The following is an 18,359-nucleotide window of genomic DNA, read 5'->3' as shown; positions in this document are numbered from 1 at the left end:
GGTCAATGAAAGTACAACAAACAAAATTGCTCTAGCCTATACCACAAGACATAGTGCACTGTTAACACTACGTCCCACCAGCAAAGGCATAATAATAATAATAATAATAATAATCATAATAATAATAATAATAATAATAATAATAATAATAATAATAATAATAATAATAATAATAATATTAAAAAAATCATAATAATAATCATAATCATAATAATCATAATAATAATATACATCATCGTTATAGACCGTTATGTCTTTCAGTATTCAGTCTTCAAACCTCTGTGAATTTACGAAAAGTCGCCACAATCCTCTGTTTGCAACTAGTATTGTGGCCTCATTTAGTTCTATACGTCTTACCTTGAAATTCTTAGAAAATGAGACTAACCATCGACGTCTTGGTCTCCCTCTACTTCTCTTACTCTACATAACAGAGTCCATTATTCTCCTAGGTAACCTATCCTCCTCCATTCACCTCACATGACCCCACCATCGAAGCCGGCTTTTCCGTTCAGCTTTATCCATCAAAGTTCATTCCTAACTTAGCCTTTATCTCCTCATTCCGAGTACCGTCCTGCCATTGTTCCCAAATCTTTGTAGCAGCAATCATTCTCGCTACTTTCATGTCTGTTACTTCTAAGTTATGACTAAGATATCCTGAGTCCACCCAGCTTTCGCTCCCGTAAAGCAAAGTTGGTCTGAAAACAGACCAATATAAAGATAGTTTCGTCTGGGAGCTGACTTCCTTCTTACGGAATACTGTTGATGGCAACAGCGAGCTCTCCACATTAGCTTTACTGCAACTTGATTCAATTTCACTTTCTATACTACCATCCTTGGAGAACACACATCCTAAATTCTTGAAATTATCTACCTGTTTCAGCTTTTTATCACCAATGTAATATTCATTTCTCTTGCATTTCATACCTACTGACATCGGTTTAGTCCTCGAAAGGCTTAATTTCATAGCATACTCATTGCACATATTTTCAAGTTCTAAGATATTCTATTGCAGGCTTTGGGCACAATCTGCCATTAAGACAAAGTTCTCAGCATAGTCCGGACTGTTTACTACAATTCCACCTAAATAAATCCCTCCCTGCCACTTTAAACCTTTAAACAGATGATCCATGTAAACTACGAACAACAAAGGTGAAGGATTACAGCCTTGTATAACCCCTGTAAGCACCATGAAGAACTCATTCCACCATCAATTCTCACTGCAGCCCAATTGCCAACATAAACGTCTTTGATTGATTTTAATAATCTACCCTCAATCCCACAGTCCCCTAGTATGGCGAACACCCTTTCCCTCGGAACTCTGTCATACTCTTTCTCTAGATCTACGAAACATAAACATAACGGTCTATTCCTCTCGTAACATTTTTCAGTTACCTGGCACAAACTGAAAATCTAATCCTGACAGCCCCTCTGTGGTCCAAAATCACACTGGTTTTCATCCAGTTTGCTCTCAACCACTGATCGCACCCTCCCATCCAAGATACCATTGAATATTTTTCCTGGTATACTAATCAATGAGATACCTCGATAGTTGTTGTAATCCTTCTTGTTCTCTTGCTTATAGATAGATGCAATTACCGCTTTTGTTCAATCTGAAGGTACCTTACCAACACTCCATTCTAGGGGCGTTCAATATTGTTTTACACTTTCTTTTTTGTACGTCCGAGTACGGTTCAGATTTCACTTTTGAAGGTGGTGACCTATAACTAGTGTCTTGTTCCACCGTTTGGTAGCAGCACACGCACAGGGGCCAACTAATGCACTCGTCATAGCCATTTCATAACAACACTGTCAGTGTAGGAGCAGACAACATGGAAAGCAACCGACAGAGACAGCGCTGTACGACTTGGTTCCTATGGAAAGAAGGCGTGACCACTGCAGAAATTCATCGCCGCTTGGTGCCAGTCTGTGGAGAACATGCGCCGTCACGGGAAACAGTCTACAACTAGGTGGAAGGTTGGAGAACAGGGAGCACATCGGTGGACAAGGCAACCCGTTCTGGGAGGAATGTGACAGTGTCAACGCCAGCCAACATTGCCCGGGTCGAACAGGCCATCCAAGGTAACAAATGCATCACATGTACGGATATGGAGGCAGCCAAGGGAATTAGCCGAAACGCCCTGCAGCTGATCATGCACGGCCACTTACAGTTGGGGAAGGTGTCATTCACGTGAGTGCGCGCCCCTAACCGCATAGCCTATTCGTTTGGTTCAGGGGTTTTAAATCTAATGTAAATCTCATCGCACGACACTTAAGGGGACTAGATTATACTTACTTCTCGCTGAAATACTTTTGCGTTCTAATCTATTACTACCGAGCTCGATAGCTGCAGTCGCTTAAGTGCGGCCAGTATCCAGTATTCGGAAGATAGTAGGTTCGAACCCCACTGTCGGCAGCCCTGAAAATGGTTTTCCGTGTTTTCCCATTTTCACACCAGGCAAATGCTGAGGCTGTACCTTAATTAAGGCCACGGCCGCTTCCTTCCCACTCCTAGCCCTTTCCTATCTCATCGTCGCCATAAGACGTATCTGTGTCGGTGCGACGTAAAGCAAGTAGCAAAAAAAATATCTATTACTAAATCCTGCCCCTGCACACGTGATGGTGGAAAAGAGCGTTTCTGAAAAGTTTTATTTATTTATTTATTTATTTATTTATTTATTTATTTATTTATTCTCCTTCTTAATCCGTTTACCCTCCAGGGTTGGTTTTCCCTCGGATTCGGCGAGGGATCCCACATCTAGCGTCTCTAGGGAAGTGTCCTGGAGCGTGAGAATTTGTGTCGGGGAATACAGCTGAGGAGGAGGACAAGTACCCCGCCCAGACAGCCTCACCTGCTATGCTGAACAGGGGTCTTGTGGGAAGATGGGAAGACTGTAAGTGATAGACAAGGAAGAGGGAAGGAGGTGGCCGTGAGGAGAAGAAAAACCATTTTGGAGAAAGCTGAGGTGGGAATCGAACCTACCTCTACTTAGTTGACCTCCTGAGGCTGAGTGGACCCCGTTTCATCACTCGTACCACTTTTCAAATTTCGTGGCAGAGCCATAAATCGAACCCGGGCCTCCGAGGGTGACAGCTAATCACACTAACCACTACACCACAGAGGCGAACTATTTATTTATTTATTTATTTACCTGATGTATAAATATATTGATGTTTTAGAAAGAGTAGACGAAAGAGGTTTGATTTACATGCTCTGTTCACGGTAAGTTTCTGTCAGTCAGAGTACTTAGATTGTTCCTTGTACCCAGTATAATTTTTGTAACATTCAGGTAGAACCCCATATCAAAACTGGTAAAGAGATTTCTCTTCTTATAAATCTCGCCTTTCCAAGGTCGCAGAACTTAGTTGCTAAGATTCCATTAACAATCCGAAATCGTCCCTCTCTTGCTCCCTTGAGACAATAGCGAGGCCCAGGATCGAACCCAATTTAAGTAACTAAAGACACCAAACGAGAGGCTAAGATAACAATTATAAGACAGCCATCTGGACTACTGAAGGAGATAATTAGTGGTGCAGAGACGCCTGTGTCTTCCCTACTGTTGACACGGCCGCTCATTAAGCCGGTGATTAGTGTTTGGTGACGTAATGGCGTCCCTGGGGATGGGGAGGGGGCGCTACCAGCAAGGAGGGTCGAGTCAAAGAGTAGACGTCTTCATATGGCTTGTGTACACAGAGGGGTCTTTAATAACATTATCGTAGGATGCTTACTGAAGGTTTCCACTGATCTCTGCGTGGAGGGTCCCACTGCTATAAACTAACATCCAGCTACAGGTGAACAAATAGGGCAGAACGTAGATAGACTTCCTTCCTACATTTCACCATCACTGTCACATCCTCCCAGGCCAACTATATCCACTGTATCCGCACTTTCCCTCCGGTTCATCTGCAGCAAAACGTATCCTTATCAACACATTCATAACCTGCACTTCAGACTTTAAAGAGAGAGAGTGAATGTATAACTGGAAAACCTACTTCACACTTCCTAAAGTAATACTTCATTACGCTGTTTCTTTCGTTTCTTCTGGCTTCTACATCGCGAACTCTCCGGCTTAAATTTCCTCCGTCATACTTTTCAATGCGTCATAGTATTCACAAATCTAATAGCAATCAGGACATTCACCTTAGTTTGACTTACGGGTAGCACTGCCAAGTGGAACCATTTAAGGCACATCACACACTTAATGCCATTTTCTAAGTTCTTGCTGCAAACAGAACACTTTATTGACCTTGTCAAGTCAAAAAGTTCGGTATCATAATCCTCTATTGGTCCTGGATTGTCATCAACACCCCTAATAACTAGCAAGGTTGCCATACAAAGTTACCAAGTCCAGAATGCTCACTTTACCTCCTTGCCTCAAAAGCTCAAACGCGCGATTCATCTACAGAGTGTATCGTAACTATACCGACAAAAAATCCGGGATGCTCTGCGTTTTATGTTAAGAATGATAGTGCAATCGGATTGCCGGAGAAAATGTTTCTTTTCGAGAAAATGACATTATATTGTTATTTTCTGGCGCGCGATTCGAGAAGGGGAGGGAAGGGACGGTAAGTGGGAAGCGGTGTACAGAGGTAAAGCGCGGTGCCACACATCCTGAACGGAGTCCTAAGGTCACTATTGCATCGTTGACAACTGTGCATCGAAGTAGAAGGGGGAATATTGAACAACTACAGTAATCGAACCACTTGGCGTATTCTTTTCTTCGTTCAGTATTTAATTCCATTTACAATGTTGTGAGTCAAGGCGGGGCAGCAGCGTTGTATCCTCGCGTTACTGCGACCAGCAGACCAGATGAGAAACGATCTGGTGCATTCGATGATTGACAAGTATGTACGAGCGCTGGGGTAAAAGTCATGGCAACTATTTTTTTCCCTGAAGATACCAGTCCGGTTGGAAAATTTGACATATACAGGCGAAAGGACAAAGTGTTAACTACATGTGTGGACAATGAATAGCACTGAAATATCGTAACACACTAATTTATTACGGTACTATACAGGGCAATATGACCTTCCCAGTGAAAACGAATGACAACACAGTACACATAAAGTTGACATGACAAACCTGGGCCTAAAGACCCTCAAAGTAGTCCCCTGCTACTGGCACCACACGCTGCCAACGATGTGGGAGGCGCTGAATACCACCTGCCTCAGCATTTGCCGCACCATGTGTGAATCGGATCACCTGTTGGCGCACAACATTAGCAATGTCCTCTCGTGTTGCAAACCACCTACCACGTAGTGGTTCCTTAAACTTTCGAATAAGAACAAAGTCACAGGGCGAAATGTCGGAAGAGTACGGTGGGTACTCCAATTCTTCCCATCCCCAACGTCGCAGTAGCTGCCCTACACACTCTGCTTTATGTGGTTTTGCATTGTCGTGCAGGATTATTGCACTGTCCACAAGATCCGGACGTTTCTCCCGAACGCCACGTCGTACCTGTCGCACCAGGAAGTTCCTGTAGTACTGTGCGGTCACTGTTCTGCCATGTGTAACAAAGTGACTTCATACGCGACGATCACCATCAATTTTACTGGGGAAGGATTCTGACGGACCTTCTGCCTCGTTGGTGATCCAGCATGTCGCCACTCCGCGGACTGACGTTTCAGTTCTGGTTCGTATGCCCTGTCCCAAAATTCATCGATGGCGATTATTCGTGACAAGAATTGATCGCCGTCCTGTTGCCAGCGTGCAAGGTGGTCGGAGCATATTGCATAGCGCACCCACCTTTGAACTTCTGTCAGTGCATGCGGTACCAACCACGATGCGATTTTGCGCAATTGCAGCTCATTACGCAATATCCCGTGGACGGTGCGTTTCTCGATGCCACTTGCCCTCTCTAACTCCAGTAGCGTCCATCGTCTGTCTTCATCCAGGAGCTGATCGACGACGGAACGTGCCACGTCGGTTCTCACACTGACAGGTCGTCCCGAACGTTGCTCATCACTAGTTGACACACATCCTTGCTTAAACTTTCCTACCCACCGTGCTACTGTACGGTATGGTAGGGAAGTATTCCCAAGGGATTCCACTAATTCAATGTGACATTCCAACGCATTTCTACCTCGGAGTACGGCGATTTTGATGTAAGCGCGCTGCTCAACATGGGTTACTTCCATCTCGCACGACACTCATCAACTGACTGATTTCACAGCCCTCGCTGCGCTACCACCAGCTATCACAGAGCCGTCTGTTGTTGTGCATACACACTATGCCTGCAGAACTTCCACACGACACATATACGTTTGTGATCCATTCACATATCTACAAGAAAAAATAGTTGCCACGACTTTTGCCCCAATCCTCGTATTAATTACAGTGTGTTCTTATACTGTGTATGCAGTTTTGGTTGTTTAAACGAACTGCGGAGACAAGAACAATCATGTGCGAGTAGAACGAGATAACTGTACAATCGTGATCACAAGAATTGCGGGTGGAAAAGAAAACAGGAAACGTTTGAGCGAAGATTTTGGCCAACCCGAGGATGAAGGAGAAGTAATCAAGTCTAGGTCACATGTGTTCATCTTCTGGCTTGTCACGCTTCGCACTCAGAAGCCACTCCCAACCCAATTTTTTCGGGAACTGATTAAGATGTTTCTATGGTTAAACATCCTGGCTATACTAGTTTTTCCTAATCAAGGAAACAAATTAATTAACTGTAAATTAATTGCGATGAATTGTGCACGATATAATCTCACCACAATATATAGCATTTAATTGTCTGATCAGCGCCGACAATAACTTTATAGGAACGGTTTTCCAAACGCACTTGCGTCTCTGATAATCATAATTATTTAATGCTAGGTTACATTTACTTTGGTTTTTGAGGAATACAATTATTATTATTATTATTAGTAGTAGTAGTAGTAGTAGTATTTATCAGGGCCTATATTGACGAAAATAAGGGTCATTCTTTCTTACAGTGGTTGAGCGCGATGCCATTTGATAATAAAGTCATAGTCGAGACCGCTAACATTCCAGCCAGATCTCGCACACAAGAATTACAAAGAAACTAGAGAATTTGACCCTCAGTAAGTTGACATACACATTACGTCTGTTGCCTTGAAGGAGGGGTGTGGTTGCTCCCTTCATTCTCCTCTCCCTTCATTGTCGAGCCAGTGGGACGTATGGACAGGTGGGTAAGCAAGTACCTTCCCCTCCACGTGTGTTTCGTTCATGCTAGATATCCTCGTACTTCGTTTTCTCCACCTCCCCTCACTCTTCAGATGTGTGCATTTGGCCAGTTCGCCAATTTGAATCGCGCGCCGGGAAGTAAACGCGTAAGGTCATTTTCTTGAAAAGAAAATGTTTCTCCGCCAATACAATTGCACCATCGTTCTTACCATAACACGAAGGGCATCCCTGATTTTTTTTGTCGGTATAGTTATGATATACCCTGTATAGCAGAGGTGGGCAATGAGAGAGGACTCCGCTTCTTGAGCTTGGGCATGAGCGCGGGAAGAACCGAGAGCAGCTGACCTCTAATAGTTTGTGCTGTAAAGACTAGATGGCGATATGCGGAGCAAGGCGCAAGCAAAGCCACAGCAATGAATCTTGCTCATTATAGTATTTATTTATTTATTTATTTATTTATTTATTTATTTATTTATTTATTTATTTATTTATTTATTTATTTATTTATTTATTTATTTATTTATTTATTTATTTATTTATTTATTTATTTATTTATTTATTTATTTATTTATGACTTACTGTACATGGCGGGACTCAGGCTATGAAGCCTGCCATTATGCCAAACCATATAATTATACACCTGCATAAAAATACCATAGTGAGCATCATAACTACGTAAAATTAAAAGTAAATTTAATATAATTTAAAGTAAACGTAAAATTATGTTTATGCAGTATAGGCAACAGTTCGTTTGTCGTTCATTGTTTATGACGTATTCCTTAACAAGCTTTTATGTTGGGCTGCAGTATTTTTATGAGTAGAGATAGTACTCGAAGGAGTATTTAGTTATGTCAAAATAAATAATTTTGTATCCTACGCATAACAAATGAAAGGAATATAATTAAAGGTATTTACTTAGCACAAGCTGTTTGTATACAAAATAACGTATTTTTTCCTCACCATGATCTAATGCACTAATTAGAACGAGGCATTAGGCACAATACAACCGTTAAAAGTTTAAGTCTGTTTCTATCAGCACCCTTTCAGTAGTTGTAACTGGGAGTCGTGCAAGCAACTGCTAGGCTGTACCTTCCATCAGAGCTCACACTCTGCTCCTTTACCTGCCTGAGATGGAGGCCTGCTTATTCATCAGAATTGTGCCCGCCTTTGATCTGTAGCGACCGGGCGAGTTGGCCGTGCGGTTAGGAGCGCACAGCTGTCAGCTCGCATCCGAGAGGTAGTGGGTTCGAACCCCACTGTCGGCAACCCTGAAGATGGGTTTCCGTGGTTTTTCCATTTTCACACCAGGCAAATGCTACGTCTGCTGGGGCTGTACCTTAATTAAGGCCACGGCAGCTTCCTTCCCATTCCTAGGCCTTTCCTGTCCCATCGTCGCCATAAGACCTATCTGTGACGGTGCGACGTAAACCAACTAGAAAAAAAAATCTATAACGACAGAGAGCTGGGGAAACACGTCCTTTAACTTCGAGAACTCAATTCATGGCAATAATTTTCTAGAGTGAAGGTAAGGGTCTCGGTGAACTCCGAAATTCGGGTGCTAGAAAGCAAAACAAGATATAGGCTACGTTTCATCCGTCTACAAATGACCGAGCGAGTTGGAAGTACCGTTAGGCTCGCGGAGCTGCGGCTTACATTCGGGATATATAGGGTTAGAATCCCACCGTTGGCAGTCCTGAATATGGTTTCCGTGGTTTCCCATTTTCACTTCAAGCAAATGCTGGGGACGTATCTTAATTAAAGCCATGGCCACCACCTTCCGAATCCTAGCCCTTTCTCATCCTTCCGTCGCCGAAAACCTTCGACGTTAAACCACTAGGAAAAAATAGTCTAACAAAATGACGTAACACTAATATTAGTCTAGTCTCGATCCAAGATGACATCAATCAGTTCATCTAGTTGTAACAACACATCAATCACGATTCCTGGGAGTAATTATCAAGCTCGCTGAACGAAGCATCACTCAGATATACCCGCATACGACGGAGAGGAAAACGTTGTACGGTTGGAGTTCATTGGGTCAGTCTGTATGACAGGCTATTTAATTACATTTCCCATCGGGCCACGCCGAGTAAGTCATAATGATTGGCAGACCACATTTATTGATTAGAACTGAAGGGGAAGCCGGGCCTCTTAAGACGGTGACGCCGTCTCTCAGGCCAGGAGATTTGTGATGATGATGAGAGGGTTGGTAGCCGTGGCCTATACTATGAACTGTCCCGGCATTAGCCTTCGTGCAGTGGGGACCAGCACCTCTCCGTCTGCCGAATTCAGAGGTGCAGAGCCACGGTAGAGCCGTGGCCACCCCTCTGCTGCTCGGTTGGTCGGTCGGAGTGCAGAGCTGTCATGGCCCCTTGTACACTGAAACCTACTCTGTATCCACCGACGTAGTACCTCAGACGGTTGAGGCTCTGGCTTTCTGACCCCAAGTCCGGCTCCATGGCCAATTGGTTAGCGTGCTGGCCTTTGGTAACAGGGGTCCCGGGTTCGATTCCAGACAGGGTCGGGAATTTTAACCATCATTGGTAAATTTCACTGGCACGGGGGCTGGGTGTATTTGTAGTTTTCATTCTCATCCCGACGCGTAGGTCGCCTATGGGCATTAAATAAAAAGACCTGCACCTGGCGAACCGAACATGTCTTCGGACACTCCCAACACTAAAAGCCATAAGTCATTTCATTTTTTGACCCCAACTTTGCAGGTTCGATCCTGGCACAGTCCAGTGGTATTTGTAGATGCTCAAATACGTCAGCGTCGTGTCAGTAGATTTACTGGCACGTAAAATAACTCTCGTGGGACTAAATTCCGGCACCTCGGTGACTCCGAAATCCGTAAAAGTAGTAAGTGGGACGGTAAGCCAATAATATTACTTTTTGATTCGAAACTACTACTACTAAAATGTTTTAATTCCTCCCCTGAAGGGTGAGGTGAGCCTCATAGACGGTGATGCCGTCTATCAGGCCAGAAGATTTGTTACGGTGAAGGAGATGTGCGGAGAAGGTGGCCTATACTAGGAACTGTCCCGGCATTCGCCTTAGTACAGGAGAAAGAAAACCACGGAAAACCATTCTCAGACCAGATGACGGTGGCGACCAGCACCTCCCCGTCTCCCGAATGCAGAGCCGCGGCCACCCCTCCTCTGCTCGGTTGGTCGGTCGGAGTGCAAAGCCGTCGGACCAGCCGAAGCCCCCTCTGTAACCGTTGATGTTGATTAGAACACTGCATACCTATTAACATATGGTGTCATGAGAAATAATATAGAACATATACAATAATATTATTTACAAAACAAACACTACTGTATGAGAGAAGTGGAAAATATTTTGTTCGTTACTTAGTAAAATGAGGTTTGTATGATGCCAGAGCAGTATTGAGACAATCCTCCAAGGGAAGTCCAAGTGTTGCACTCTATCGCATTCATGTGGACCAAGCTATGTGAGATTCTGGAGGTGGTCGGAATCATGGTGGAAGTATAACCGTGAGGCAGATCGCTGACTCAATTGTGTTTCGTCTTGAAGAACTGGAACCCATTAATGACGGTCCAGATTGACTCCAGTTTATTTCAAGACGAAAATTTCTGTATCCCTGTAATAAACTTATGAGAGTTGCAACAATGGACGCTCAATTCCATAAATGTCATGGAAATTTGCTTTCAAGTGATATGCTTATATTCAGTCAATTAACCAGAAACAAAATTGAAAAAATCGCTCATATTAATTTTCCATATGAGATTCTTTACTGTTTAGCTCGTTACACCATGGTAGGGATCAGGTACCGACGAAGAAGGACTGTTTACAATTAGTTCAAAAATCAGTCTTCAGAGATAAGAATTGAGGGCTAGGAAAAAGGAGCAACAATCCAATCAATCAATCAATCAATACTGATCTGCATTTAGGGCAGTCGCCCAGGTGGCAGATTCTCTCTCTGTTGTTTCCTAGATTTTTCTTAATTGATTCCAAAGAAATTGGAATTTTGTTGAACATCTCCCTTTGTGAGTTATTCGAATCCCTAACTCCCCTTCCCCTAAACGAATATTTGCCCCAATTTGCCCTCTTGAATTCCAAATTTATCTTCATATTGTGATCTTTCCTACTTTTAAAGACACCACTCAAACTTATTCGTCTACTAAAATCATTCCACACCATCTCTCCGCTGACAGCTCGGAACATACCACTTAGTTGAGCAGCTCGTCTCCTTTCTCCCAAGTCTTCCCCAGCCCAAACTTTGCAACATTTTTGTAACGCTACTCCTTTGTCGGAAATCACTCAGAACGAATCGAGCTGCATTCATTGGATTTTTTCCAGTTCTTGAATCAAGTAATCCTGGTAAGGGTCCCATACACTGGAACCATACTCTAGTTGGGGTCTTACCATAAACTTATATGCCCTCACCTTTACATCCTTACTGCAACCCCTGAACACCCTCATAACCATGTGCAGAGATCTGTAACCTTTATTTACAATCCCATTTATGTGATTACCCCAATGAAGATCTTTCCTTATATTAAAACCTAGATACTTACAATGATCCCAGAAAAATTTAATGCATAGATGGTAATGGAAATCAACGAGGAATTTGGAAAAAGAATGTGCTTAATATCTGGAGAAATTGCTTAATGTTAAGGACAAAATCTAGGAGGAGTAAAATATAAAAATATCCAAAACAAAAGTATTGGAGTGCAGTCGAAGTCAGATGACGCACAAATGTTAGAATAGGAAATGTTTTGAAAGGGAGTTGGGTGACATGTGTCACACCACATAAATTAACTAACTATGACAGAACTAAGAAAGAGAAAATCTGCAGACCAGTACAAGCAGGGAATTACTTTCTTACGAAAATAAATTTTCCCAATTCAAACTTGATTAGGTAGGCATTTTTGAAAATATGAAACGTGATACATGAACAATAACTATCACAAAAAGAAAGAGAATATAAGCTTTTGTAACGTGGTGTTACAGAAGAATGCGGAATGTGAGATGGGTAGATGAAGAGATTAATGAATAGAATTGGTGATTAGAGGAAGATTTGACGAAATTTGACCACAAGAAAAGATAGGACACATCCTACGACACCCAGGACTTGTTCAGTTCGTTTTTGAGGGTATTTTAGGCGACAGAAATGGCAGGAGTATACCGGAGTACAATAATAGTGTTTGGCCGAAGAAGCCTGGTACAGGTCTTTCGAGTTAGCGCCGTAACAAGCGGCCGAAACTCGTGTCCTCATCACAAGATAGTGCAGATCTTCTCAGGCACTCCCCCAATGGAGGTTAGCTTCATTTACCATTTTAACCACATACCAGCCCTTCTGCCATTCTTAAATCTATGGCGGTATCGGGAATCGAACCCGGTCCTCAGAGAACGGCAGTTAATTGTTCTAACCGTTACGCTAAGGAGGAGAAGAAATTAGAGTAGACGTTAACACGGAAATGGAAAGTTTAGCACAGGATAGGGTAGCATCGAGGAGAATAATAATGTTATTTGATTTACGTCCCACTAACTACCTCTGACGATTTTCGGAAACACCGAGGTGCCGAAATTTTGTCCCGAAGGAGTTGTTTTAGTTGCCAATAAATCTACTAACACGAGGCTGACGTATTTGAGCATCTTCAGGTACCACCGGACTGAGTCAGGATCGAACCTACCAAGTTGGGGTCTGAAGGCCAGTGCCTCAACCGTCTGATACACTCAAGCCGGCGCATGAAGGAAAGCTGCAGCAAACCATTCTATGGACTGATCTCTCGAACAACAACAACAACAACAACAACAACAACAACAACAAGTTAAAATATGTGCCAGGCAGCCTGATTTCCGCAAAGTTTACTTAAATATTTCCAGTGTTCTTCATCATCATCATCATCTGTTTACCCTCCAGGTTCGGCTTTTCCCTCGGACTCAGCGAGGGATCCCACCTCTACCGCCTCAAGGGCAGTGTCCTGGAGCTTCAGACTCTTGGTCGGGGATACAACTGGGGAGTATGACCAGTACCTCGCCCAGGCGGCCTCACCTGCTATGCTGAACAGGGGCCTTGTGGAGGGACGGGAAGATTGGAAGGGATAGGCAAGGAAGAGGGAAGGAAGCGGCCGTGGCCTTAAGTTAGGTACCATCCCGGCATTCGCCTGGAGGAGAAGTAGGAAACCACGGAAAACCACTTTCAGGATGGCTGAGGTGGGAATCGAACCCACCTCTACTCAGTTGACCTCCCGAGGCTGAGTGGACCCCGTTCCAGCCCTCGTACCACTTTTCAAATTTCGTGGCAGAGCCGGGAATCGAACCCGGGCCTCCGGGGGTGGCAGCTAATCACGCTAACTCCAGTGTTCTTGAAAAACAAAATCTTTCTTTCTTTCTTTCTTTCTTTCTTTCTTTCTTTCTTTCTTTCTTTATTAATCCGTTTATCCTCCAGGGTTGGTTTTTCCTCGGACTCAGCGAGGGAACTCACCTCGACCGCCTCAAGGACAGTGTCCTGGATTGTGAGACTTTAGGTCTGGGTATACAATTGGGAATGAGGACCAGTACCTCGCCTAGGCAGCCTCACCTACTATGCTGAACAAGGACCTTGTGGGGGGATGGGAAGATTGGGAGGGATAAGCAAGGAAGATGGAAGGGAGCGGCCGTTCACCTTAAGTTTGGTACCATCCCGGCATTTGCCTGGAGGAGAAGTGGGAAACCACGGAAAACCACCTCGAGGATGGCTGAGGTAGGAATCGAACCCCCTCTACTCAGTTAACCTCCCGAGGCTAAGTGAACTCCGTTCCAGCCCTCGTACCACTTTTCAAATGTCGTGGCAGAGCCGGAAATCGAACCCAGGCCTCTGGGGTTGGCAGCTAATCACTCTAACCTCTACACCCCAGAGGTGGACCTGAAAACAAAATGTGTAGGCAAACACTCTTTAGATTGAACATCTGACCTTCTCATTGTGATTCCCTTGCTGGAACATTGACTCTGGTGTATGTGGTGTATTAATAACTGAAACGAACGATCTGCGACTCGTATAATGCCGTCACGACGTTGCAAGCCTCACCTGCCGAGCGCGATGTAATTGCCTCCAGCCGCTCCTTGTGCGGGGGTGGGGAGGTGGGGGTCGCCGGGTCACGGGGGCGCGCGCGCGACGGCCGACGCCACCCCCTGATTGGTCGGCTGTAACCCCGGTGACCCCACCCTCACGCAATGAGAGAAACCAATAACAATGCCTAACACCTGTCTTGGCAGCCATTGTTACTACACAGCAATATTTACGACAAGCCTTGCGGTCCTCCCAGCCGCAAACAGTTCTCGCCGAGGGAGAAGCAAATGTCTTAGAAGCAATACAATTCAAAAGGTGAATGTTTAAATGAAATAATCAGAAATTATTGTCCTGTACCCTCAAAATCATTTTTGAACACATAATTAACCCTTCAAAATGGCGTTGGGCCGACATTCTTCTTCCATAGTCATCTTTTGAGTGGTATTACGTAAATATTCATCCTCTTATTCAAATGTATATACTAGGTTTGTTACATCAGTATGAGATAGAACGACATTCGTAATGCTACCTTTAAATCAGCAAACCATATGAAAAACTCGGAATGATAATAGATGTCCGCTCCGTGACTAAAAGGATCGCGTGCTGTCCTTTAGTAAAAGGATCCTGGGTTCGATTCCAGAATGGGGGGATTTCAACTGTCACTGGTTAATTGACATCGTTCGGAGGCTGGGCTCATGTGCCGCTTTATGCAATCGAATTCATGATAGGTAGGGCCCCTTTTTCATGAACGCGCAACTCGCCTACCAGGCGTCAACTCGTGTTCGGAGGCCACATGCCATTATTATTATTATTATTATTATTATTATTATTATTATTATTATTATTATTATTATTATTATTATTATTATTATTATTATTATTATTATAACGAAGAGAACTCTGCTAATGTGTGTATGAACTATCACTCCCTTCTACATACAATTTCGCTAGAACAAATTAAAGTAGTCATTTAAAAGTAAGCGCAAACACATTTGTAATTTTGTCCACCATTTAATGTGTAATGAATGACTGAGGCCATCAATATCTCCTTTTTATTTTCCATAGGATATATCGTTAATAAAATCGCACTCCCTTCTTGATAACGCACCGACATCCTACCATTGTCGTAAGTAAATATGTCAAAGACCAATGAAGGCGGATCCAGCCAGAAATGTTATTCGCTTCTAAAATGCGTGCAGAACGATGTATGTAAATGCGATGTTACAACAAGGTAATAATAATAACAATAATAATAACAATAATTATTATTATTATTATTATTATTATTATTATTATTATTATTATTATTATTATTATTATATTATTATTATTATTATTATTATTATTATTATTATTATTATTATTATTATTATTATTATTATTATTATTATTATTTTCATTATAGACAAGTAAGCCTTTCTACCTCTTATATTTAGATCAATAGAAACTGAGTGTAAGCATAGTCGGTTTGGTCTCTTACCCTCCATGATCGAGACCATTAGTCTCCGAGATGACCTATCCCCGTCAATGCTCCTCACATAACCAAAGCCGAGTTCATCCCTAACTGAAAACTTTATATCTCCATTCCGATTACCCTCCTGCAATTCTTACAACCTGTTCGTACCTGCAATCATTCTCGGTATTTTCATGTCTGTCACTTCTAACTTATGAATACTATACTACTGAGTCCACCCAGTCTTCTCTCCCGTACAGCAAAGTCGGTCTGAATACAGATCAGAGTCCGGGAGGTCTTTTGTTTCTAACAGAACACCGCTGATCGCAACTTCGATTTCACTGCATTTGCTTTGATATTCCTTACTGTACTAACATCCAAGGAGAACAACATATCCTAAATACCTGAAGTGAAGGCTTTTTCCCTACCGAAATCGTTTTAATAATAATAATAATAATAATAATAATAATAATAATAATAATAATAATAATAATAATAATCTAAAATGAAGACTGGCAAGACGTGGATCGAAGAATGAAAGGAAGCTCGCCGAAGAATGGTGCCGGAGTACTGGGCGAGTGTTAAATCTCAAGACAGAAAATGGTTGAAATAGAATCGTCCATAGCTGGCCGAAATGAAATAATAAGAATAAGAATAAGAATAAGAATAAGAATAAGAATAAGAATAAGAATAAGAATAAGAATAAGAATAAGAATAAGAATAAGAATAAGAATAAGAATAAGAATAAGAATAAAACTATTAATAATATTAGACACATGCGCCCGTGTTCGTTAGCACGTACAGTGGCCACAGTTGATTGAACAGTGACATCCAGAGGAGGTTATACAAAAGATCCCACCACAAATATGAGGAAGCTAAGGTCTAGAAAAATCATGAAGAAGAAGCGAAAATAAGGTGATGCGATCTAGAAGATTCTGTTACTTTCTCATCAATGGAGCAACAAAGCAACGGTTAAGTAAACCGAGAGATGGCCTGAGAAATGTAGTAAAATGATGTTTAGGCATTTGTCTCGAATGTCATCCGTGAATGACCAGACAAATAACGCTAAAAGGAACATCTCGGAAGTGTAGGTCTTGGTGAGAGAATGGAACACGAAGACGACAAGCGATCGCCAAGGAGGCTATACATGAAGTTGAAACCAGGTGGACTGATCTTCAGAAGCGTATTGTAGGTCCAGCTTCAATGAGGACTGCATCTGTCAGGAATTCGGTAGTTGATTTTTTTTTTTCCAATAGAGGATTGAGCAGTCAAGACGGAGATCACACATACCTGTAATTTAACCACTTCTGTGATTTCTACTGAGAAAATGAGACGAAGTCTTCATGAAAGGTCCGTTTCTCGTGGAATTGTAGGCTATTTATTTTTACTACTATAAACAGCAAGGATATTCTAGGTCTTAAACGCACAAATAAGAACATTATTTAACATTTAATGTCCCGTTCCCGAGTTAACTCGGATGTCAACGTGTCTCCCGCTGTCCCAAACACGAGTTAACTCGGATTTCAAGCAATGACTCTTCTACACTTCTGAGTTCAGCCTGACGCTGTAGTTATGTTGTTCATCACATGCTCTGATCAGACGGCGGACGAATCATAAATCGCCTTACCATGCTTTGACGATAATTTATTAGTGTCTTGTGTTATCTTTCAGAGTTGTCTTCTAACATGGGTGCGCAGAATGTAAAGAAAACATGAAGGAATAAAGAACCCGGAAAGGTGGCAAATTGTAAGTCTTGGGTAGCTTTATCAAATTTAACAAAAAAAAATCGAAAATTACTTTCGGCCTAAATGCAGTTCCAGAAAGACAGCGCTTGTTTTATTCGTTTTCCTTTTGATCCAAATCCTTAACTTATTTACATAATTCTTTCTGTAATGTTTACCTTGGTTCAGTACCCTTAGGTGTTTTTGATTTTTTTTATGTCCACACCGAATGTAGTTAGAAGGGCTTAAGTGAAACTCTGGGGCTGCCTGGCCGAGGCGGTAAAGGCGTGCTCGGTTAGCCCGGAAGGACGTGGGTTCGAATCCCCGCCAGGAAGTCGTAAAATTTAAGAAACGAGATTTCCACTTCCGGAGGTGCACATGGCCCTGAGGTTCACTCAGCCTACACCGAAAATGAGTACCAGGTTAATTCCTGGGGGCAAAGGCGGCCGGGCGTAGAGCTAACCGCTCTACCCCATGAAGTGCCGAGCCTTTACCTTCCACCTCTCCAAGGGCCTTCATGGCCTGTACGGAGATGACTTTGCTTTGCTTTTTGCTTTGCTTTAAGTGAAACTCTGCATTGACTCACATTAGTGTTCTTAGTGGTGCTTAAGTGAAACAATACATTGACTCACATTATCACTCGCAGTGGTAGAAAAAGGCAAATTGCTAATCTAATCGACGGGATAACGATGATTAAGGAATGGATTATAAATTTTAGAAAGTTTAGGGAATGATGATGAGCCTGAATTGTATGATTATAGTGAAATAAGTCGCAGTGAAACAAGCTGTAGGCATTCATCACGCCATTGTCAAATTCTGATAAACGAGTCAAGAGAAAATTACTGCTGATGTCGCTCCATAACTGTTCAGTATATCGATGACTTACTTCTAAAACCTCGTATCTCCCAATGCACGTCCTATCCATTTTCCTCCTTAAGACTGGTCGCGTATCCCAGCCACACATGGATGTACAGTCCATCAGAACAATTTTCATTATGTTCATTTTCCTGTGGTAGT

This window comes from Anabrus simplex, chromosome 1, assembly GCF_040414725.1.
Source record: "Anabrus simplex isolate iqAnaSimp1 chromosome 1, ASM4041472v1, whole genome shotgun sequence".
In the NCBI taxonomy this organism is placed as follows: Eukaryota; Metazoa; Arthropoda; class Insecta; order Orthoptera; family Tettigoniidae; genus Anabrus; species Anabrus simplex.
The sequence above is the reverse complement of the archived record's forward strand: the minus strand, read 5'-3'. Positions refer to the sequence as shown.